This window comes from Canis aureus, chromosome 25 (genome assembly GCF_053574225.1).
Source record: "Canis aureus isolate CA01 chromosome 25, VMU_Caureus_v.1.0, whole genome shotgun sequence".
In the NCBI taxonomy this organism is placed as follows: domain Eukaryota; kingdom Metazoa; phylum Chordata; class Mammalia; order Carnivora; family Canidae; genus Canis; species Canis aureus.
Window position 1 is genome coordinate 28164367 of NC_135635.1, and position 12261 is coordinate 28176627.

At 36.0% G+C, this 12261-nt stretch overlaps 1 pseudogene; it reads left to right on the forward strand.

Annotated features, from left to right (window-relative positions):
* The first annotated feature begins 1580 nt into the window (after window positions 1–1580).
* On the forward strand, window positions 1581–1912 carry LOC144297645 (large ribosomal subunit protein eL33 pseudogene; annotated as a pseudogene).
* Window positions 1913–12261: the final 10349 nt, after the last annotated feature.

Sequence of the window (12261 nt, forward strand, 5' to 3'; positions counted from 1 at the left end):
AAAGCCAAACTGACCTGTAGGATTATCTGCAGGAAAAAAAGCATGCCATGGGTACAAAGGAGGAGACCCCAACCAGACATCTCTGGCACAAAGGACCCACAACAGGGAAGACAAATCTGCACAACATTTGGCTTTGAAAATCAGAGGGGGTTAACATCATGAGTCCTTATAATCAACAGGGCTTAACACCTAGAACTTTATAATAAGGAAGTCAGCACTAGCAGAGCTGGAGAGAGATAGGAAATGGAGGCCTCACCATTAAAGATAAAGCACAACAAACAGTGCCATAGAGATACAGCATAGAAGTAGCATATAAAAAAATTCTGGGGGTATACCGGAGAGACACCTCTTTACTAATCTCAAAGCATGTGCTACAGAGGCAAGACAAGGATCTTTGGGAAACTTCCCCCAAAACAAAATAAACAAACAACAACAAAAAAATGATGGGCACTATTTCCTTCCCCCCACCCAGCTTAAATACACAAACACCAGCAGAAATAGCATGAACACTGTCCACCTAGCTTGCTGACAGCACACCTCACCTCCATGCTCTTCTGTTAACCAGTGCCCCTCAACCCAACCTCAGCAGGAATTTTCCAGAGAAGTTCCAGGTCACCTCTCATAGCAGACCAGATCAGCACAAATCCTGCTAACACCATGCACCTCTGCCTCCATGCTGTCCTACAGACCCACTCCCTCCAACACGCCCTCAGCAGAAGTCCATCCAAAGTAGCACCACAAGTGTAGCAATGTTCAAGCAGCCCTAACAGGGGTTAGAACCACCCCAAAGTGAATCCTGCCCCAGGGAGAATGGAAGATAACCACACACACCAGTCTGAAAGTGACCTCAGCAGTAGACTGGGGGAAGGCACCCAGTCTGACTATATGCCCTGCCCAGCAACAAAAGCTGCTCAGGAGACAACACAGGAAGAATACTCAGCAGTCCAGTTCAACTGCAGCTGGCAAATGCCTGGTCTGACCCAGCTCAAGCCCAAGACAGCCCCAGACTGGCCCATTAACAATACAGGGACCAAATGCCGCCCACCCTGGGCAAAGAGAGCCATTACAGACAACTGGACTAAATGCAAATATGGCTTAGCCACAAGAATAGGGCACAGGCAACACCCATGGGAGACACCTCTGAAGTGCCAGGCTCTGGTGAACAGGGTACACTGAGCTGCAGGGCACTGCAGGACTCTTCTTCAAAAAGCCACTACTTAAAGAGCAGGATACATAGCTAACTTTCCTACCACATAGACACAGAGAGCTAGACAAAATGAGGAGACAGAGGAATACGTACCAAATTAAAGGACAGGACAAAATAACAGCAAGAGACCTAAGCAAAAGAGATAAATAACATGCCCCATAGAGAATTTTAAATCATGGTCATAAAGATACTCACTAGACATGAGAAAAGAATGGAGGACTTCAGTAAGACCCTCAACAAAGAGACAGAAAACCTAAGTAAGAACCAATCAGAAAAGAAGAAGTCAATAACTGAAATTAAAAATACACTAAAGAGCTCCAACATTTTGGAGCCAGTGGAGGCCTGTTGGGAAAGGACTCCTAAAATGATGAGTATGTCTGGAAGGCTGTGGTCCAAGGCCATTTTTGCTGGCTATCTGTGGGGTCTCCAGAACCAGATGGAACACACAGCTCTTCTTAAAATTGAAGATGTTTATGCTTGAGAAGAAACTGAATTCTATCTAGGCAAAAGATGTGTTTATGTGTACAAACCAAAGAAAAACACAGTGACTCCTGGTGCAAACCAAATAAAACCAGAGTAATCTGGGGGAAAGTAACTCATGCTCATGGAAACAGTGGCACAGTTCATGCCAAATTCCAAAGCAAATTTCCCACTAAAACCACTGGCCACAGCACCCATATAATGCTGTACCCCTCAAGAATTTAAGCTTACTGAAAAGTAGGGGCACCTGGTGGCTTAGTCAGCTAAGTGTCTGATTCTTGGTTTTGGCTAGGTCATGATCTTAGGTTCATGGGATCAAGCCCCACAATAGGCTCTGCACTCAGTGCAGAGTCTGCTTGATATTCTCTCCCTTTCCCTCTGTACCTCCCCCTACTCACACACTGTCTCTAAACAAATAAATAAAACTTAAAAATACAAAATTACTGAAAAGTAAAGGTATAGATTTTTTTAAAAAGAATAAAAGAAATAAAATGAATAAATACTAAAGGGAATGCAAAATAGACTAGAAAGCTAAGAACCAATCAGTGACCTGGAAAACAGTAATGGAAAGCAATCAAGCTGGAAAAAAGAAAAAAAAGAAAGAAGAAAGAAAGAAGAAAGAAAGAAAGAAAGAAAGAAAGAAAGAAAAGAAGAAGAAGAAGAAAAAGAAAGAAAGAAAGAAAGAAAGAAAGAAAGAAAGAAAGAAAGAGAAAAAAGAAAGAAGAAAGGGAGGAAGGAAGAAAAGAGTAATTAAAATGAGAATAGGAAAAAAATAAATTAAATAAAAATAGAAATAAATAAAAAATAAAAAATAAAAATGAGAATAGGGCAGCCCAGGTGACTCAGCGGTTTAGTGCTGCTTTCAGCCTACGGCCTGATCCTGGAGACCCGGGATCGAGTTCCACATTAGGCTCCCTGCATGGAGCCTGCTTCTCCCTCTGCCTGTGTCTCTGCCTCTCTCTCTTTCTGTATATCTCTCATGAATGAATAAATAAAATCTTTTTTAAAAAATGAGAATAGATTAAGGGAACTCATAGACACCATCCAGTATAATAACTTTCACAACTCAGGGATCCCAGAAGGAAAAGAGAGAAAGAAGGGGGCAGAAAATTTATTTGAAGAAATAGCAGCTACTTTCTGAAGCTAACTTCCTGAATCTTGGGAAGGAAACAGTCATTCAGATTCAGGAGGCACAGAGAGCCCTTAACAAAATCAACCCAAGGAGGTCCACACCAAGGCAAATAATAGTTAAAATGAGAAAAAACAGTGTTAAAGAGAGAATTCTAAAAGCAGCAAGAGAAAAGAAAATGGTTACGTACAAGGGAAACCTCATTTTTCAGCAGAAACTTTGCAAGCCAGAAGGGAGGTACATGACATACTCAAAGTGCTGAAAGAAAAAAATCTGAATCCAAGAATACTCTCTCCAGCAAGGCTTTCATTCTGAATAAAAGGAAAAATAAAGAGTTTCTCAGGCAAAAGAATTTATCACTACTAAACCAGTCTTACAAGAAATATTAAAGGAGACTCTGTGAGTGGAAAGAAACACCATAAACACAGGTAAGAAAAGTAGGAAGCATAAAAGCAGTAAAATTGATTATATCTGTACAAATCAATCAAGGGAATCACAAAATATAAGAATGTAAAGTGTGACACCACATACATAAAATGTGGAGGGGAGTGGAGTAAAATTTTAGGGCTGTAAGGATAGGTTAAATTAAATGACCATCAACTTAATATAATTGACTGCTATATGCATGAGATGACATAAATAAACCTAACAGTAACCACAAATCAAACCACAAATAAAAAACTGGTAATAAATATGCAAAAAAGTAGAGAAAAAGAATCCAAGTATATTATTAAAGAAAGACAGTAAACCATGAGAGAGCAAGAAAAGAAAGGAACAGAGAAAAACTGCTAAAACAACTGTAAAACAAGTAACAAAATTGTAATAAGAACATGCCTATCAATAATTATTTCAAATGTAATGAACTAAACACTCCAATCAAAAGACATAAGGTGATGGAATGGATTGAAGAAAAAAAAAGACTCATCTATATACTACCTATAAAAGGCTCATTGCAGATCTAGACACATGCAGATTGAAAGTAAAAGGATGAAAAATCATTTATCATACAAATAGAAGTGAAAAGAAAGCTGGAGTAGCAAGACTTACATAAAAAAAGACTTTAAAATAAAGACTGTAACAAGAGACAAACACAGACACACATAATCATAAAGGGATCAATCCAACAAAAAGATGTAAGAATTTTGCACCTAAAATCGTAGCACCCAAATACATAAAGCAGCTAATAACCAACATAAAGTAAGTAATTAATAGTAATAAAATAATAGTAGAGGACTTAAACACCCCACTTTCATCAATGGATAGATTACCCAGACAGAAAATCAACAAGGAAACAATGGCTTTGAATGACATATTGGACCAGAGAAATCTAACAGAGATATTCAGAATATTTCATCCCAAAATTGCAGGATACACATTCTTTTCAAGTGCATATAGATCATATATTAGGCCACAAAATATGTCTCAACAATTTCAAAAACACTGAAGTCATCCTATGCATCTTTTCAAACCACAAAGCTAAGAAACTAGGAAACAATCACAAGGAAAAAAAGTCTGGAAAGAACACAAACACATGAAAGTTAAAAGAACATGCTACTAAACAATGAAGGAATAGGTCAACCAAGAAATCAAATGGGAAAATTAAAAACACATTGAGACAAATGAAAATAAAAATGAATGGTCCAAAGTCTTTTGGTGCAGCAAAAGGTGTTCTAAGAGGGAAGTTTATATCAATAAAGGCCTACCCCAAGAAGCAAGAAAAATCTCAAATAAACAACCTAATCTTACACCTAAAATTGCTACCAAAAGAAAAAAAAAAAGGAGTAAAACCCAAAACCAGTAGAAGGAAAAGAATGAAATAATAAAAATTAGAGCAGAAATAAATTAAATAGAAACTAGAAAATAATAAAGACAATAGAATAGATCAATGAAACCAAGGAGCTTTTTCTGTGAAAAGATCAAGAAAATGACCTTTAACCAGACTCACCAAAAAAAAAGAAGGAAAGAGGACTCAAAATCAGAAATGAAAGAGGAGACACAATAACCAACACCACAGAAATACAAAGGATTATATGAGAATATGATCAAAAATTACATGCCAAAGTGGATAAATTCCTAGAAACATATAACCTCCCAACACTGAATCAGGAAGAAATAGAAAATTTGAATGAACACACTGATTACCAGCAATGAAATTAAATCAGTAATCAAAAAACTCCTAACAAACAAAAGTCCAGGACCAGATGGCTTCACAGATGACTTCCACCAAACATTCAAAGAAGAGTTGATATATATTCTTCCCAAACAATTCCAATGAATAGAAGAGAAACAAAAGCTTCCAAATTTATTCTGAGGCCAGCAATACTCTGATACCAAAACCAGATGAGGACACTACAAAAAGAGAGAGAGAGAGAGAGAACTAAAGGCCATATCAGTTATGAACAGAGACACAAAAATCTTCAACAAAATATTAGCAAACTGATTCCAACAATACATTAAAAAAATCATTCACCATGATCATTTATTGCTGGGATGTAAGGGTGGTTCAATATTTGCAAATCAATCAATGTGATAACATCACATAAACAAAAGAAATTAGAAAAACATGATCATTTCAATAGATGCAGAAAAACCATTTGGACAAAGTACAATGCCCATTCATGATAAAAAAAAAAAAACCCTCAAGAAAGTAGGTTTAGAAAGAATATTACTCAACATAATAAAAGTCATATATGAAAAAAAAAACCACAGCTAACAGCATAGTCAACAGGGAAAAACAAGGAGCTTTTCACCTTTTCCCTTAAGATCAGAAACAAGACAAGAAGGATATCTACTCTCATCACGTTTATTCAGCATATACTCTAAGTCCTAGCTGCAGCAATCAGACAACAGGAAGAAATAAAAGGCATCCAAATAGATGTAGAGAAGTTGTCAAACTTTCTCTATTTGCAGATGACATGATACTATATAGAGAAACCCTAAAGATTCCACCAAGAAAACTACTAGAACTGATAAATGAATTCAGTAAAGTCACAGGATACAAAATCAATACATAAAATTCATTGCATTTCTATACACTAATAATAAAGTAGCAGAAAGAGAAATTTAAAAAACAATCCCATTTACAATCACATCAAAAGTAATAAAATACCTAGGAATAAACTTAACCAAGGAAGTGAGAGGCCTGTACTCTAAAAACTTTAAAACAATGGTGAAAGAAAATGATGACACAAACAAATAGAACAAAACTCCATGCTCATTAATTGGAAGAACAAACATGGTTAAAATGTCCATACTGCCTGAAGCAATCTACAGATTTAATGCAATCTGTATCAAAATGCCAACAGCACTCTTTATAGAGCTAGAACAAATAATCCCAAAATTTGTATGGGATTGCCAAAGTAATATTGCAAAAGAACAAAAAAAGCTGGAGGTATCACAATCACAGACCTCAAGATATACTACAAAGCTGCAATAATCAAAAAAGTATGGTACTGGCACAAAAAAGGCACACAGATCTATGGAATAGAATAGAGAGCCTAGAAATAAGTGCACAATTACATGGTCAATTAATATTTGACAAATAAGGAAAGAATATCCAATGTGAAAAAGTCTCTTCAACAAATGATGTAAGGTAAAACTGGACAGCAACATACAAAAGAACACAACTGGATCACTTTTTTTTGTTGTTGTTGTTTTGGTTTTTTTTGGATCACTTTCTTACACAAAAATAAACTCAAGATCGATTAAAGACCTAAATGTGAGACCTGAAGCCATAAAAATCCTAGAAAAGAGCATGGGCAGTAATTTCTCTGACATCGGCCACAGCAATATTTTTCTAGATATGTCTCCTGAGGCAAGAGAAACAAAAGCAAAAATAAACTATTGGGACTACATCAAAATAATCTACACAGTGAAGGAAACAATCAATACAACTAAAAAGCAACCTACTGACTGGGAGAAGATATTTGCAAATGATTTGTCTGGTCATGGTCCAAAATACATAAAGAACTTACACAACACCCAAAAAACAAATACTCCAATTAAAAATGGGCAGAAGACATGAATAGACATTTATCTAAGGAAGACATATAGATGGCCAACAAACACATGAAAAGATATTCAACATCACTCATCATCAGGGAAATGACAGTTGTAACCTCAACGAGGTATCAATGTCACACCTGTCAGAATGGCTAAAATCAAAAAATTCAAACAAGTGTTGGCAAGGACATGGAGAAAAAGGAAGCCTCATGCACTGTTGGTGGGAATGCAAACTGGTATAGCCATGGTGGAAAACAGTATGGAGTTTCCTTAAAAAGTTAAAAATGAAACTACCCTACCAATCCAGTAATTGCACACCTAGGTATTTAACCCAAAAATATAAGAACACTAATTCAGGGGGATCCCTGGGTGGCTCAGCAGTTTAGTGCCTGCCTTCCACCCAGGGCATGATCCTGGAGTCCTAGGATCGAGTCCGGCATCCGGCTCCCTGCATGGAGCCTGCTTCTCCCTCTGCCTGTGTCTCTGCCTCTCTCTCTCTCTCTCTCTCTCTTTCTCTTTCTCTCTCTCTGTGTCTCTCAGGAATAAATTAAAAAATCTTAAAAAAAAAAAAAAACTAATTCAAAGGGATGCATGTGCTCCCATGTTTACTGCAGCATTATTTACAATAGCTAAATTATGGAAGCAGCCCAAGTGTCCATCGATAGATGAATGGGTAAAGAAGAGGTGGTATATGTATATATATATATTATTCAGCCATATAAAAGAATAAAATCTTGCCATTTGCAGTAATTTGGATGGATCTAGAGAATAATGCTAAGTGAAATAAGTCAGAGAAAGACAAATGCCATATGATTTCACTCATATGTGGAATCTAAGAAAAAAAAAATGAGCAAAGAAAAAAAGACAAACTAAAAACAGACTCTTAGCTTTAGAGAATAAACAGATGGTACCAGAAGGGAGATGAGTCGGGGTGGGTGAAATAGGTAAAGAGAATTAAGAGTATACTCACCGGGATGAGCACTGTGTAATATAGAGATTATTGAATCACTATATTGTACCCCTGAAACCGATATATATATATATATATAAATTATACTGGAATTATAATTTTTAAAAATATGAAAAACAAGTAATAATAAAAACAAGTAATAATAAAATAAAAAACAATAATAATATAATAATAAATATTATTTATTTATAATTAATTAATAATAATTAATATTAAAAATAATATAATAATAATAAAATAAAAAAACAAGTAATAATAAAATAAAATACATAGTGCTGTGACAATGAATCACATTCTGGATATTTGATCCAAGACAATCAGAAATTTAAATATAAAAAAATGAAACTGTAAAATTGCTGGAAGAAAACACTGACTACTTCCTCTATAACTTTGGACAGAGGAAGACCTTTCTGACCTGTGATCGAAGTCCAAAAGTCATTTTAAAAAAAGACTGACAAATTTATTACATAAATTTTTAAAAATTTCTATTAGATACTTTAAACAAAGCCAAAAAATAAGTAACAAACTGGCCAAAAAAATTATGACTCATACAATAATCAAAAGCCTAATTTCCCTTAATATGTAAAAAAAAAAAAAAAAAAAAAACCTCCTAGGGATTGAGGGAAAAGAGACCAATACCCTTTAACCTGTCCAAAATACCTGATATCACTTACAATAAATGAAATTCAAATAAAATTAAACTACAATATGTCATTTCTCAGAAGCCTAGCATTTGATAACATATGCTGCTGTCAAAACTGAGGGCAAAGAGCACCTCCTACTTTGCTGACCAACATGCATGTGCCCTGTGGAGAGCCATTTGGCCATAACTAAAACTTCCAAATGCATTCTCCCTCCTCCACCGAGCAATTGCAATTCTAGGAACTTATCCAAGGTAAACTTCCCATGTGCTAGTTGACACACATACAATGTTATTCACTATAGCATTATTTGTAGCAGAAAAAAAAAAAGGAAAAATAAGCCAAGTGTGTATCTATATAAAATCAGTTATGTACATTAATATGCCCACTTATCTCTAGATACTGATAGAGAAAGATGCCTATGATATATTGTTATGGAAGAAGAAGGAGGAGTGAAGGGAGAGTTAGGGGAGGGGTGGAGGAGGAAGAGGAAGAAGAAAGTTGTGTAAGAAAGGGATAAATAAAAAATATATATATTTATCTTTGCTGGTATATTTCAAAGATATGAAACTAATAAAAGAAGATGAGGCAAATGTGTAAAAATGAAGTGATCAAAAACAGGCAAGAGTGATACTCCTTCATGTTACCCCTTAAATACTACTGTTTTATTTTTTTGAACCATACGAAAATAACACCTATTCAAAAAGTTTAAAGCCTAAAGTGCCAACAGATGAACGAAATCATTGCCAGATTTTAAAAACTAAAAAGAATTGAGAGCTCTTAAAAATAATGTCATAGATATCAAGGATCCTTTGGTAGATTTTGTGTATCATACCCTTTTATGATTTCTTCCTATAATGTGACTGTTTTTACAACAGAACTTTCCCTGCCATTATCCTCCACACCATTTCCCCCAGCCTGAACTAAGACTGATCAAAAGGCTCAGGAGCCTTTACCACAGGCAGAGAAGGAACTTGAAAGTTAACATCAGCTTGTTGTTTTCACGCCTAACAATTCATCCACGCACAACTATGTAGTATTTTCCCTTTAAAAGTATAGACATTATAATTATTTATATTCTATTTATACAACAACAATATGCTCTATACAAGGACAAAAGGACAAAAAAGAACCAGATGAAATAGGTCTGTACGAACAACATTGGGAAAATAGAGAATGGAGTTATAACTGTTTCAAGAAAGATACATAAAATCAATTTCAACAAGATGAAAGTGTCAAAACTGGCAACTGAAGCCAACATGCTTTACCCATAAAAGAGATGGTGAATGCTCTCTCCCTTGGGGAAACCTTCCCCGCCAAACCACCCCAACCGATGGCAACAGATTCACCAAATCTGCCAGCACTGAGAAATGAAAGACAGAGGAGACATTCAAAAGCGATCAAGCATTTGGGAAAAATAAGAAGGAATGAATGAGTTGGTTCTGACCAAATTTAAAATGCTAAAGTAAGGAGACAAATTTGGAAATAAAGTTGTGGAAAACATCACATACTAGAAAGGTTATACCGAGGGCATCTTAAGATATAGAGTATTTTCTCAAAATTCTTATCCAGACCACAAAACAACAATACCATATTCGCAACTTGGTGGAGCTGTTATATTAAAAATATCAATCCCCATTTTATAGCAGGGAAACTGTGGCTTAGAAAAGTAACATAGATTTTGGGAGCCTATGCTCTTGCCCTCCCAAGGCATCAAAAAGTGACAGCAGACAACCAACAGGGACAAAAAACATAAACACAGTTTCAAAAACAAACCAAAATTAGCAACGTGAGGGCCATTTTTCCAGTGAACGGTACTTCCCCGTATCACAGGAGCACATGTAGGTTCTCACTCTTTTGCATAAGAGGAGAAATAAAAAGAGCAGCAACAAAAAACTAGTACATCTCAATGTCTTCCTAAGTGCCAAGTTCTTTGCCTGCACTATTTCATTCTCTCCTTGCAACGTGTAAGGTCAGTACCATTATCATCCCATTTAAAGATAAGGAAATGAGAACTTGGAAAAGTTAGGCAACTTACCACCTCACTCAACCACCAAGTGGCAAAGCCAAAATTCAAACATGAGCCTGAACCCATGCCTATCTCAGAGGCCATAAAACCTGAGAGGTTAGGCTCTGGGGAGAGATTGCCTGAACATGAATCCTGGCACTAACACCTCTGAGCAGGGCCACTGTGGGTTAATTACTAAACTATCTTGCCCTTGTGCCTCGTCTAACTCATCTGCAACATTGAGAGCTATACTGGTTCTTAGGGTTCTTCTAAGAATGAAATGAGTTAAATGAATAAAGCACTTAAGAGTATGCCCACACACGGTATCCTATATGATCACAGATGTTAGCTAGTATGAACAGGATTGCTGTTGGTACTTTAGCACTCTCAACTCTTTCAGCACTGCAAAATAATGAGTGTTTATGAGATTTCCCGTATCCATTAGGAATTTTAATTTATCTTCAATAAGCCTAACAAAAAAGAAAGGTTGCCACATATTTTAGAAAAATTTCTCCTAAAAACATTTATGGGATTAATGGAATCTCCTTTAACTATCCCAAAAAGTCATTATAAGGAACAATGAGGTTAGATAAACAAGCCACCATTGTTTGTGAGAACATTATTTGACTGAATAGTGAGAGCCATGTACCAATATTTGATTGCATTTCCTTTGTATTTTTGATCACCAAAGGATTTGCAATTAATATTAATTCTTTTTATAAGGAAAACCAAAACATTTTATCAAGCAGACCCAAGCAACCAAATTCTTTAGAGTTTACCTTTGCTCTTTGCTAATTCTCCCCCATGTTAATCTGAGAAGTACAATACCATAGTAGTTCAAGATTTCAACCAAACTGAGTTTAGATGCAGAAAAAAATTGTTGTCCCTCTAGTTCCAGTCTATATGTATGATTTACAAAGCATAGGTTACTAGCTTACATAAATTCTAGACAAAAGAAAAAATACTCACCTTGGGGATAATGACAATATTTTTGGAGAAATATCCCATCACACGATTATGTAAACATTCAAGCAAAATATTTTCTCTAAACTTAGAGACACACTGGAAATAAGTAGATTTTACTGAATTCTAAACTGGTTCAATTTCCCAGCTGGACTATTTCTTTATGTTTGCATAGATTGATGTTTTTTAATTAACTGACTTTGGACAGCACTTGCATTCTCTGTGCATAAAAATATTTTCTTATTTCCTGTTCACTTTGTGTTAGACACACTTGTCTGTTTCACCACACTGGAAAATTAAGTTGGAACAGATATTTTCAGAGATATGTAGAGACCACAACAAAATGAGGGAGGGAGGAATCCCTCCGATTGCCATTGAATGAGGAAGAAATGTGAATTTGCTACAGATACACTCCCACAGAAGAAAGAATTAGGAAGCCTATTATTTGCCATTTTCGGCTGAACTTCTAGGAGGAATGAAACACAATTTTTTAAATGACTCAGTAGGAGAAAGGCAAAGGAAACTATTTAAGTCTATAATATCTTATTAATCTCTTGTGACAAGAATGCCTTTGCACTTTCTAACAGGGGAAGGGGACACGTGAGAAAGGTGTATGTGAGCCAGGGGTATACGTCACCAATGGAACAAGGAAGGGTTTTCAGTGTCGCACGTATTATCCTGTGTTCTATTTTAGGTGGCTTACCCATTCTGTCTTCTCTGCTAGTACCCTTCCTTCCAGTGAGAGGACAAGTGCAGATGGTGGACTTGAGAGGCTGCAGAATGGGTGAGACATCTAAAATAGAACATAAGGTAATATGTGCCACAACGAAAGGCTTCCTCATTCAGTTGGCCAACTACATC